Source organism: Corvus kubaryi, unplaced genomic scaffold, assembly GCF_017639235.1.
Source record: "Corvus kubaryi isolate FWS band 111438036 unplaced genomic scaffold, C.kubaryi_AGA036_p1.0 68, whole genome shotgun sequence".
NCBI classification, from domain to species: Eukaryota; Metazoa; Chordata; class Aves; order Passeriformes; family Corvidae; genus Corvus; species Corvus kubaryi.
Window position 1 is genome coordinate 900,382 of NW_024582056.1, and position 12,508 is coordinate 912,889.

Sequence of the window (12,508 nt, forward strand, 5' to 3'; positions counted from 1 at the left end):
CCAAGCACACACGACCCTTCGCCCGCTCTCACCACCTCTCCTCGCCCGAAGTGTCTTGCTGGCTATGACAATCCCAGGAAAACGCCGCATCCCTTCGCCTGACTTACAGCGCCAGCAAACGTGGTCCCACACGTCCCTGAGCATCGGGCAGGGCGCGGAGCCCCGGGGGGGTCACCCCGGCGCGGCGGCGGGCGCAGAGCCCTCCGCAAGACAGCTGCCAACTTTGCAAAATAAGTGCTGTCCCCCCGTCCGTCCGTCCCCCCGCCCCCCTTAATTAGCATTCCCAATAAACACGGCAAAAAGAATAAGAGAGAAAAAAAAAAAAAAAGGCAGAAGGCAGCTGGCTGATGAGAGCTACAACTTGCCCCTCCAGAGGTGCAGAGCCGCATCTCCTTACCGGCACGCAGGGACGACGCGGCCGAGCCTCGCCCGGGTCGGCGGCGCGGCAGCGCAGCTCCCCGGCCCCTTCTCCCGCCGCTCAGCCTCCCCGCCTCGCACTAGGGCTCCCGCTCGGCCAGCAGCACTTTTTAACTCCGGCATGCAGGCAGCCCGAGCCGAGGGGGCTCTCTATCTGATTGGTTTCCATTCACTGCTCCTGATTAATAAAAAAAAAAAAAAAAAAAAAAGGAGGAGGGGGAAGGGAAAAAAAAAAAAGCCAAACTCCTCCTCCCTCTCCGCTTGGCTCCCTGGCAGGCGCGCACACACACCCGCACATACGCGCACCCGCACCCTTGGCGCCGGCGCTGCGGCTGCCGGGGCCGCCGGAGCTGCCGCACTGGGGCCGGGGGGGCGCGGAGCGGGCGCGGAGCCGATTCCTCCGGGCGGGCAGGGATTTGCAACTGAATGCGGTGGGAGGGCAGAGGGGGAGGGCTGTGCCAGGGAGCCCCCCTTCCCCCCGAGAGAGCAGCTCCGTGCTTGAGGTGGAGAGGAGCCAGCTTCTTCCCAATCGTTTGGTAGCGATAGCTAAAGCGGAATAAAATCGGGGGAGGGGGGATAAAGAGGAGGCAGAAGCATGTTCCTCTGTTTGAATTGTGTGTTTGTGCTGTGCGGCTTCTCATCCTCCGAGCTGGTCTTAAGTCCTTCTCTCGACACCTGAGATGCCCTGCTGGTCTTTTCCCACACTTCCCAGGAAGTTCCTGGACTTGATGAATCAAGATATTTCGGTGAATTTTTAATGGAGATGGCACTTCGTGGGGGTGATCGCATGTGGTGGTTTCTATGTGAATGGAAAGCAGCGGAGGGGGATTTTCCAGGTGCCTGCCTTTGCTTGGTCCCTCTCTTCCCAGAAGGCTCCCCACTGAGGAGGTTCTCCGTAATCTTAATGCAGAACGGTCTGAAATCTCAGCTTTTGCTGTGGGACTCGTGGAGCTTCTCTGCACGCATGCATTTTGTACAACCTCTCCCCCCCACAAGCCCCTAAATACAGCCTGAAATAAGGCTTTAGGTTTTCTTAACCTAAATATTAAATCACAAGATGGAAATTGCCTGCCACTTTATTACTTACCTGACAAGAGTCCACTCCAGCTGCACAGTGTCCCCTTAAGATTCATGGCAAATGTTGCAAGAAGTGAAGCTTTCTGCCGTTTGCCTCTCACATCTCCACAGTCTTATGTTTGACCTTTATGATTTTTTTCACTGCTAGTAAATCTAAAGTCATCTTGTTTTTCTTTCTTCTTCTATTCCTTTTTCTTCCCTTGCTCCTACCCACAATTTCACAATTTTTGCATGCTGTATGTCTTAAGGATGGGTCTGTGCTGGCTCTAAGCCATCTTTGTGTCCTGTTTCTGAACTATTTCAAGGCTTTAGTATGATTTAAATACCCTGAGCGCCAGGAATTCAGGTAACAATCTTGCTGCTTGTGCTGTAATTTCTACAGTGCTGCAGCACCATGTCCACAGCATAGCTGAAACTGGTGCTGGGCTTGTAAAATGTGAACAATGTAAAATTTTCTTAAGGAAGGTTGTTCTTTAAAGTTTGATCTTTGTGTGCTCTCAAGACTAATCAACAAGAAGGGAGATTTAATCCATGAAACACATCTAACAAGCACTCTCTAAGTGATGTCCAGGTGTTAGAAAAACAAATTACTTGTTGGTAGAATTGCCTTGTTAAGGTTTAGGGCCTGACGTGCTACAGTGATCTCCGACCTAGGGGAAGGTTACCAGAGCTTGGGAAAAAGGATATCCATTGATAGTGGACACAAAGAATGCAGAATTTGTAGGCCACAAGGACAACTGGGAGACAAGGTAAGGAATAAACTAATAAAGCTAACTCAGCAATTGTGCTGAAATCAGCTCCAACTGGGTAAAAGGTAATTCTGGCAGGGAGAGATCATGAGTGCCGACTCACGGACCATCGACCCAAGAAATCCAACAACTCAAAAGAAAAGAAAGATTGAGCATGCAGATTAATTGGCATGAGAAGCAAGAGAATCATTAACCAACAGAAGATAGGATACTAATTAATAGAGAACTATGTAACTTGTAGCCAATGAACACGAATTCATTTGTTTGCTGTAATGTATAAATAGTAAAAATTTGATTGTTGGTGTGCTTGATTTGTGGAATACCACCAAGCACCCAGGCTTGTACAACTGTGAAATAAAGAATCAATGTCTCTCTTGAGTGTGTAATTATTGCCTTGTTGTACACCAGGTAACAAATCAGATTTTTGTGGACAACAGGCTCCTTAAGAAAGCCTTCAAGCTATTCCGCACAGTCACTGTGTTGGCAGAATTCTTCTTTTAAGGACTCTGTATGATACCTACAAAAGGCAAAGCAGTGTAAAGAAGCTGGATTCTGCTTTGCATATATTTGTGAACTCTACTTAAGCAAATCACCTGGAAAACCCACTTAGATATGTACCACTGCCATTATCTGGCCATTTTAGTCTTTCCACAGCTGAGTTTTTCCAGCCTGCAGATCATTCTGGTTGCTCTTCTTTGAACTTCCCCTAGTTCCCTCATTATTTTCTTTTTTTTTTCAGCAATGACAGGTCAGGAACTCAGTGAGTATTTGCAGAGCATTCCCATGGGAGCTTTGTGGACACAGTCTATCTCTCTTTATGACAGACCACATTTGCAGGCTTTCTTATTCCCTGCCATATTGCATTGTCGATTCACTTCCCACTCTAACCCTGAGGTCTCCTTGGGCATTATTCATTCCTAGATGTGTCATATTCTGGTTAGCTTTAATAAGGCTGCTTTAGTTATTTATTTTATTTTATTTTATTTTATTTTTTCAGCCAGAGTTATTATTCAGATTAATATCGAAGGAGGACTTCTGTGTTTTTGTTAAAAAGGAAATGTTAGTGCAGGAACTGTTGTGTTCTCCATAACATGTGTGTAAGATATTTATCTTCTAATCAATTATATGAATTTGTGGTTCACAAATTGAAGTCCATAGCTGTGTGAAGAAAACTTCTTTCATTTTTGAGAGATATTGTCAGGATGGTGCCTTTCTTCCTCAGCCCTCTTCTATTGACAGCTATAATGATAATAGAATTACCAGATTAGATCACATCATTAACCAATGAGGAGTCTTGTATACCTGATACATTAGCTGAGTGAGGCTCAGCTAGGATTGTGAAAATTGATCAAGATCAGCTTTGGCTGAAAACAACTTCCCTGCCATGAGGTGGAGAATATAAGAAGGTTCAAAGAACAACTCAATGTTTGCAAATCTAAGACTCCAAGACTGAAAAGGGGACAAACATTTTTTGCAGCTCTTGAACCAATCTCATATTTAGAAATCAGAATGGGTACTCCAGGTAAAACATACCATCTGACACCTATCTTGTCTGTGGCTCTTCTCTTAAGCAAGCATTCCTGCCCGTGAACTGACAATGAATTAGCCAGAATGAAGATCCCAAGTGGCAACTTCTGCCTCTGCAGTCTCTGTGGAATATCCAAACCCTGCAGACTGTGACCAAAATGCCCGTGAATCTCAGTCACCAGCACAAAAATGAAATACAGTGTGAGCTAGGAATATATGATGATGTTCTCTAAGCTATTTAGGTGAAATACAATAGAAGATGTCTATGTGGGGTTTAAAGACTAAACAGCCACTTATGGTGCACTACAAGCTGCAGTATCTATGAAACAATCTGAATGTCTCACTTCGTAACTCCACACTTCAGTTTGCCGAGCCTCTTCAAAAAAATGAGGAGGGACCTTACTCTGAATTTATAAAGGGGAAACCTCAGTCTAAGAGAATTTCTCTTCACTCTTTTCTGGTTTTTTTTTCCTAGGGGCAGGGAGCCTTGCTTTCTCAAGATTGAATGCCACATCTTTCAAGTCTTTAAGCCCAGTCCTGTAAATCTATGTGCAGTGATCAAGGATTAGCCAGGTGATTGTAAGGACTGACATAATGTTACATTTTAGCATTCCTCAAGCAAGATGTGCTTCTCATAGCACTGAAACAGCCCTGGTGTTTTCCTAGTCCTAGTTTGATGCAAATAGCTAAGAAACCTAGCACAAACCAGTTTCCCATCTTCTGTCAGTTCCTCCTGGTCTGCTTGGCCACTGGAAGAGTGATGGTTTGCCCAATGGATCCCAGTGATTGCATGCAGCCCTGCATAGCATATTTGTTCTCAGTCTCTGAATAGTTTTGTTCTTTGTCAATGTTCTTCTTCCAGTGAGGCCTCCAAAATTGTAGAAGGAGATTATTCTAATGAACCTGAATACCTTGTTCTAATTGGAGTTTGTTACATGTTTTAGCCCCTTCTAGAAGTGATGAAGAAAAGCAGCAGATGGTTTGATTGGTTCCTTCATAAGCCACATGAGGAACTACTCCATTTCTGCCTATCCCGTAGATATTTTCGGATGAAAAAGATTCCCACTGTGAGATAATGTTACATTAACAAAGAAAACAAAATGTGAATCAGAGCTTGCTGATTTTGTGGAAAGATAATGAAACTTTCCTGTTTTTTCTTAGCTTGCTGCCTGAACCTCTCAGCTGATTCCCAAGTAGGGAGCCTGGTACTGCAAATTCCTGAGGTTTCATGGTTTCTTGAATGTCTGTCTTTCCCCATTTCAGTGGTGAAAGCCAGGGAATGATGGTAATTAGAAAATAGTAATAACATTTTTGGTTTATCTTGAAATAGTTGTAATTATTCATTAATCGTGCAGTTCCTCTGAGCAAACTGGAACTTCGGTCTTCTTGTCTAGGTTGAAGATGAAAATTTATTTTCAAAACTATTCTGTAAATTTGATTTTCCAGTCAACTACCATGCTATCTATTCCTCTGCTTCTCTGGGTACATGTAAACTGTTTCAAAGAAACACAGATTTTCTTTAAGAAATAGCTTTAGATCTGAGGTGAATAATCCTGACCATCATGGTCCCTCACCAGTTTTTCCTTCAGTGTTTAGTCCATGCCTTTTTTGCCTAGGGATAGCAAAAACAATCTCATTTTGGATTGAACTCATACTGAAATAGGTATTTTCAAAACTGTCATATACTCCTGAATTTCTTAGCTCTCCTAATTCCAGTGGTATTAAAATATCGCAAGAACAGCTGTTGTTATGTTGCTTTTGGAGTCAGTAATTACAGAATTGTTTTGTGAAAGTAACAAGCTGAAGGATGGCAGGTAAGTTTCACACACAGATAGTTTAAATATGTTCAGCTGAACCAAACCTTTGTATTTCAGGCTTCACCCCTCACTCATGGCAAACTACCAAGAAACTCTGCTGTTAAAAATAATATAACAGCATCCTTCACCTTTTGCATTCCCAATATGTTGGATTGATCATTCCTGACAGAAGCATAAAAATGTCAGCGTAACAAATAAGATGGGTAAATAGCAGCTAATGCCTCGGGAGTTTCATTGCCTCAACAGGTACCTGAAGTTATAATTGCACTAATCAGCATTCCTGCAAGCAACCAGCACTTCAACTTGCCCTAGAAAAGGCCTGAAAGGACAGAGACTGCTTCCATGCAACACACCATGAAGATCAACTACACTTCAACCAGTATGGTCTTTAAAAACTAAAGCTTACATCATTAGGATAAATGAGGAGCCAGCACACATCTGCATGCATGGGACTGCAGCAAATGAAAAATCACATTCTATCCCTCTAGCTGAATAATCATTATACAACAAAATCAGTTCACGATCAAATTTCACTCTGTCATCCAGCTGCAGTCAGAATCTTGATAACTTCCCTGGAACCAATAAGAAAGGTTATCAGTGATAATCTGATGCTGCTGTTGTAGGAGTTGTTAGTCAGGGCACTAGTCAGAATCTGGAGCTACTACCCCTTTCCACATGCAATGTTATTGTAGCAAAATTAGAAGGCAATGCATTTTTCCATATCTGTCAAAGCTTTGGATGCTTTGGGAATATTTTACAAGATACATATACACATTTTTCAAGAAGTACTTAATTTTCTGTTAAAAAATCCTTTTAATTTATTGTGTAACCTGCAGAACTCTTCTACATGATTGCATTTGTTGTCACAAAGCCCCACTTTGGCCACGAAACCTATTCCTTATTTGTGTGAAGCTAATGTTCCTACCAGTCCCCTGTCTGTTTGCATCCATTGATTCTCTCTTCTCTAAGGGCTCAGACTTTCTGTGTAAGTTACCATGGTTTAACCAGTTCCTTGTCACTGCCTGAGCCACAGTGACTGTCTGTATGTACTCGCAGATGGTAGAGAACACCATGTAATTTGATTTTCTCAATTCCTTTTCAGTGTGGACTGGGTTAAAAGAATTATCTTCCATTTGTTCATGACTAAGAGTGCCTCTGTGAACAGGTACTATGCCTCAGATGATGTAGGCTACTCACTGTGCAGTAATAACTTGCTTGTGAGTCTGACATGAACATACTTTGTATTTTAATAACCTGTGGAGAAATAACTCTCTTTTCTACCTCAGCTTGCACATATCTAGTGCAATGGGAGAAAAAGCACTAAAAAAGTCATGCAAATAATTAATACATCAAAATCACAGTGTATTTTTCAGTAGTGCACACATGCACACATCCGTTTGCAGATTTCCTGGCCCAAAGGATTTGTCACCTAAATAGAGATGAAAGGCAAATGCTGAAAAGGTAAATGAATAGATGAAGTGAGTTAAGTTTCATGCAGTGGTTCAGTTAAATCTGGGGATAAAATCCATACCTGGCTCCTACTCTGCTCTAGCTCACACCACTCTTTTATCCCCTTATTCAGAGTGCCTGTCATGGCTGGTTCCTACCAAAGGTTTTAAAGAAAGATATGCAGACATATCTTTTTCAGTTCTCAGATAAGTATTGCTGAGAACCACAGGTCACTCCCCCCAGGCTGATCAGTTCCTCGTTTTCAGTCTTAGGACTTATTCCAAATCTTCATCTTTCCTGATACCAATGTTGACACATACACTGTTAGGCTAGGTTATTTACACAGTTAATAGTAGATAATTTTCGAGTAGTTTTCTAAAAAGTGGCGCTTTGCTTTCCCCCCTCTCCTCCACTTTTTGATTCATACTGTCCCAAGTAAGTTCCTTGCGTGGCTGCGGTGACCTGTGGGGTTACACCAGTGCTGAATTCTGCAACGCACACACGCCCAGCCACGCACACACGCACAAACCTCCCTTACACTAAGGCTGAACATCCATATGGCATTTTTCTTAAAAAAGCAGTTTAAGTCATTTCTCCCTCTACCTATGGGCTCGTCATTCCTGCCTCTGCCCCTGCTCACCCCTCTCCAGTTTTGTCATCAAACCATCAATGGTATGTGCTGTAACCTGGTCACAGAAATCAATATGGTCACAAATTACCCTTGACAAAGTTAGTTTTGTAACTTGGACCGTTTGAGTCACCTGTTACAGTGGTAAATCTGAGAGTATTGTGAACCACTGCACCTCTCTGTGTGTGCAGGAGGGTGGTGGTTGGGGGAAACTTTTCAAATGACTGTGTCACTGGAAAAAATGTAGTGTCATATTACACATTAAGAGATACATTCCCTTTTCAGCAGAAATTGTGTAGCAGCATAGTAATAAAAATGATGAAAAATCCCCAGGACACTTGTGAAAGATCGTTCTCTAGCTATATACAGAATTTGAAGTGACCTAGAGTTTCTTATTAGCATTTACTTGAGCTAATCAGTGAATCTGCTGCTGCCTTTCTACTTGACAACTGATATTGTCATCCCAGAAGAAACAAACACCCTTTGCACCACATCTTTGTGAGTTCTTTGTATTCTGCTTCCTTTATCTAAGAACATAATTTGCTGCTCCTGATGTTTGGCTGAAGGCAGGGGCCTAGCAAAGTTTTTGATGACGTTTCACATGGGCTACTTTATTCTTCTCTGCAACAGGTCTTTTTTTCCCACTTCCTTCTTTTTGGAATTCCTCTTATCTGCTTCATCACAAAAGCCTTCATCTAAACAGTGGAAATTGCAGCTCTTTATGCCTTTCTTTGAAGCCACCAAGTGAACTTTGTGATTCCAGTTTATGAAGTCCAGTGACCAGAACATTTTCATAACTTTCTTGTCCCTATCTCTTGTGGCTGTAAAACTTTTGTTACTGTAGGACAGTGACACTAATCTCAGTCTGCATCTTAAGAAGGCAGGGGTATTTTGAATTTAAGCAGATCTCTAAATTTCAAATGAAGGTGTGATAGCAGCTGAAAATGTACAAATGCCCATGCAGTGTCTGTAAATTCATATACTTTTCTTAGAAGGCTGCAACGTTTTTAAGATTTCCACCTCATCTGCTTCCATTCTGGTAACTTGTAACCCCTCATCCTAATCCTCCAGGACTGCTTACTTGGTTTCTCACTCATCCTGCAGCCTGCATCCTCAAGCCCTGGCACTTTCAAGGAACTTGTAGAAACCAGGAGCCAAACTCTTGGCAGAATTTTTTATATTCCCTTCAAATGGAGTTGCACAACTACCCTGTGTGTGACATTAGAAGTAATGTCCCTAAGGATGAGGCAGCTCCCTAATAATTGCTATGAAAGGCAAAGGAAATATTGAAACTGCATAATGCAGCTGGCTACTCAGCCTGGTATTAATATAATTTTGGGTCATTTTTCCTTGAATGAAGAGAAGCATTCTCTCCTCTGTTAAGGATTTCCAGTCAGAAAGAGAAGCGGCAACCTTTTATTTTGCGTTTAATGAGAATAGTCCCCACTAGGAAAGAACATATTGTCAGGACTTTTTTTATTTACTTTCTCAATTAGTAGCAAACTGTGATAGTAATTCACAAGAGAATTAACACACTGCCTTCTGCATTTCACTGTCTCTTTTTCCTGTAGCTATTTCAGGAACTGCAACACTGTGGGATACACCTAGATCCCGTTAATAGGTAGTATACTGAAAAGGAAAAAGCTAAACATCCTCTACTAGATCCTCTTTCTATTTAGATAGAAATATAGATCTAATATAGATCCATATTTCTAATATAGATCCTCTTTTGTTCAGCTGGCCTTCTATTAGGGTAGAAAAAATTTTAGCAGGAATTAGAGTGAAGTAGGTGGAGTTCTGTAGGAAAAGACCATGTCGTAGTTGAATGAAAATAAGTATACTAGCAAGGACCCATGGTAATGCAGGGGAAGACAGAAGCTGCTTTGGGATTCCTGTTGGAAATCCTAGTTTATTGACCTAGATTGTAGCTCTGCAAGTTAATAGAAACAGACTAAACTTTGGGCACCTGAGTAGTCCACCCAAATCTGGAGTGTTCACCTTACATCTGTGTTGAACCAGGGCTCGAGGTACTATGGGGATTAGCACTACAGTAAAGCTCCGCTGCAGACTCTGAAGAGTTAAAAAATCCTGTTTACGTGTTCTCCTTGAACTGGATGAGGAAATATTTCCTGAACCCACAGGCTTTGTTTCACACTTGAAATACTGTATAGCCTATCTGAATATTTTTGTAGTGCTTAACATTAGCATCTCTCACACAGTTTACATTACTTTGACTTATGGAAGTCCCACTGTGGAGGATTGGGAAAAACTAAAGTTCTGTATTAGTAAACCCATGACAGAAAAAAGAGGCAATTATCTCTTGTTTTAAAAGCTCTAAAGTGTAATTCTTGCAGTTAATTCCTGCAAGTTTCAGAGAATCTAGGGTGAATTTGGTTCGTGATAGATATTTACATTCTCTTTGGATCAACTATATATTTATATATAAACAGTGATTTCAGTAACAATCTTCTACTTAAACTTGCAAATCAAATAGACCCTATGGGGAATCTGATGTAAATTAGTGAACTGTTGTTAGAGGTCCAGCTGAGTATCTGATGCTCTGGATAAAAATAGGTTTCTTGGCATGTCCTTGATGAAAAAAAAAAAAGGAAAAAGAAAGAAGAGTTTATAAGGCTCTTTCTTACTAGCATTAATTTCCCCTTTTATTTTCTCCCATATGATTAGTTATGTATTAGGTAAACACCACATCAGGGAAAATGCCGAAGAACGATTTGGAGACATAAAATCAGCCTAATGTAACGCACACCCAGTAGGAACATAACCCATAGGAGCTGTTGGGATGGGGCCTTAGGAAAGAGCCATAATTTATAATTGGCCACTGTACATCTGACAAAAAAGAGAGAAACTGTGAGTTCAAAAGGGACTTCAAAATGTGAACCTGTCAAAGCCTGTGCATTGTATTTGCTCTGGATGGTGCATTAACATCTCTAGTGAAGCTTATGCTATTTTGAATGATGGAGGTCCTACTGTGTAGGACTGGGGAAAAAGAAATAAAGTTCTGTATTAGTAAGCATGTGACTGGTAAAAAAGGCAATTATCTCTTTCTTTGAGAGCTACAAAGTACAGTGGTGGTAGCTTCTGACAAGAGTAAACTAGATGTGCACAGCTTAAAGGCAAACTGAGGACATGCAGATGAAAAGTTCAGCCCTTTCCTCCTTCCCCCCTCCTTTCTTTACCCACCCTTGTGATCTCTTTGCTACAGCTGGAGAGAAAATCTGGGGCACTTGTTTCTTTCATTTCTTCCAGATTGTTATTTTATCCTCATTTTTGGTAGAGTGGTAATGATATCCAGTGGCTGCTTAGATGAATCACTGATAGATATTCCTTAGGGATATTCCAGAAAAATGCATCCCAGCCAGGACTTATTTCCTAAGTCACAGCATGAATTTGAAACCTATACAGTCTGCCAACAGTAATCAGCTCCTGTCACTGGTCAGGTTTCCATTATTTTTTTCCTTGGCTCTCTTCTTCAACCCTTCTGTTTTATCTACCCGCACCAGCAATTAAAGGCTGCAATGAATCTCTAATGCACATAAGGAGGCAAGAACACACAGAGAATCCTTTCTTACCCTTGCATTTTATCTCCAGAACATTATGGTTCTTTCCGTCCTTTGCACTCACTAGCTTATGCTGGCTTGGTTTGGAATTTACAAGATACTTCAATTTCTTTTCTTGGGTAGTTTGCAAGAGAAAACCTGGCTAGACATTTCTCCTCTCTGGAATCTGCAAAGGAATAGGGGCATAATCAACAGGAAAAAAAAAAGATCAGAAATATTATAGTGAAAAGACAGGTGAGCTCTATTCAGGGATCCAAAATCTTGACATGCAAAGTGACAAAGGCTGTACAAAGGATGTACAAAGGCTCCATACCTGTTAAGGAGGTGAATATTGCTTCTGAAAGTGCAAAGTAATCTCACCAAATGTATTTGTGTCACAAGATGACCAAAGGGTGAGGTGGGGGTTTGTCCTGCTATTTCTGCACCAGTTATCTGAACCTAAGCTGTGCTTGTTACCAGGATTGATTTGGAACTGGGAACTGATTGTTGCAGAAGCTGCCCTAGACACATTGCAACATCTCCCTGCAAAATCTCCGAGTTGCGGCATTACCTTTTATGGAAAAGTTCCCCTTCCAGTACAGCTTTTGGAATGGCACATCAGCTCTCCCTCCTCGAGAAGGCCTTTCCAGTTGGCCTTTGCCGACTGTGTCAGCTGCCAGGTAGAAAGCAATCCATCACTGCTTTCACTCTCTTACACAGCGGGCAAATTTTTAAAGGAAAACTCTCTTAGAGCTGGATGAAAACAATTTCCCAAGCTTGCACGACACCGTATCTATTGCCACAGCAGTACTGAGAGCTCCTGCGGCCGAGCTGACGTGGTACTGGGTGAGAGCTGCTGGGCTTCCTCGCGTGAGCCCATCCTGCTGGCACAGAGCTGAGGCAAGCCAGGTGTAAGGCACAGGCTTCACACCAGCCCTGCCTAGCCTGTAATTCCGCACTCCCAAGCAGTGGATCTGTGGACTGGGTTGCTGCAAAACAGGCATCTGGCCTGGATCAAGAACAGGCTCACAGTTGCTTTTTCTTTGGTCGTTGAACAGAGTATAGATTCGCAGTAATGAATGATGATGTGTTGGTACAGTGGCTTCATGCTGGCTATAGGGCAACAGACAACTGCTGATACAGCCAACTGGTAAAAATTCACCTGTCACCACTGGCAAAGTGAATTAATACATTACATCCACGATCTGTGAAGAACTCTGAAGCCAAATGTACTATATTGCCAAAGCATGGCCTTGTTATTTTTGGGATTTTTAGTAAGAAACGTCC

The 12,508-nt window shown here is 42.2% G+C and overlaps 1 protein-coding gene and 1 long non-coding RNA gene across 4 annotated transcripts in view; both read right to left on the minus strand.

Annotated features, from left to right (window-relative positions):
• LOC121674393 (cadherin-6) overlaps window positions 1-772 on the minus strand; it is a 102,786-nt gene extending 102,014 nt beyond the window's left edge. The window contains exon 1 of one of the 3 annotated variants that reach the window (XM_042048714.1): window positions 398-772. The gene's annotated coding sequence lies outside the window, so the exon portion shown is untranslated. Of the gene's footprint in view, window positions 1-32; window positions 57-107; window positions 171-397 lie in introns of those variants that run through there. The other 2 variants (XM_042048715.1, XM_042048716.1) reach the window with 2 other exon arrangements.
• Window positions 773-3,207: 2,435 nt separating this feature from the next.
• Window positions 3,208-11,694, minus strand: LOC121674463. The gene is made up of 3 exons (XR_006019626.1): window positions 11,556-11,694; window positions 11,255-11,408; window positions 3,208-3,482 (listed from the first exon to the last, which is right to left on the minus strand). It is a non-coding gene; the product is annotated as an uncharacterized LOC121674463 (long non-coding RNA).
• Window positions 11,695-12,508: the final 814 nt, after the last annotated feature.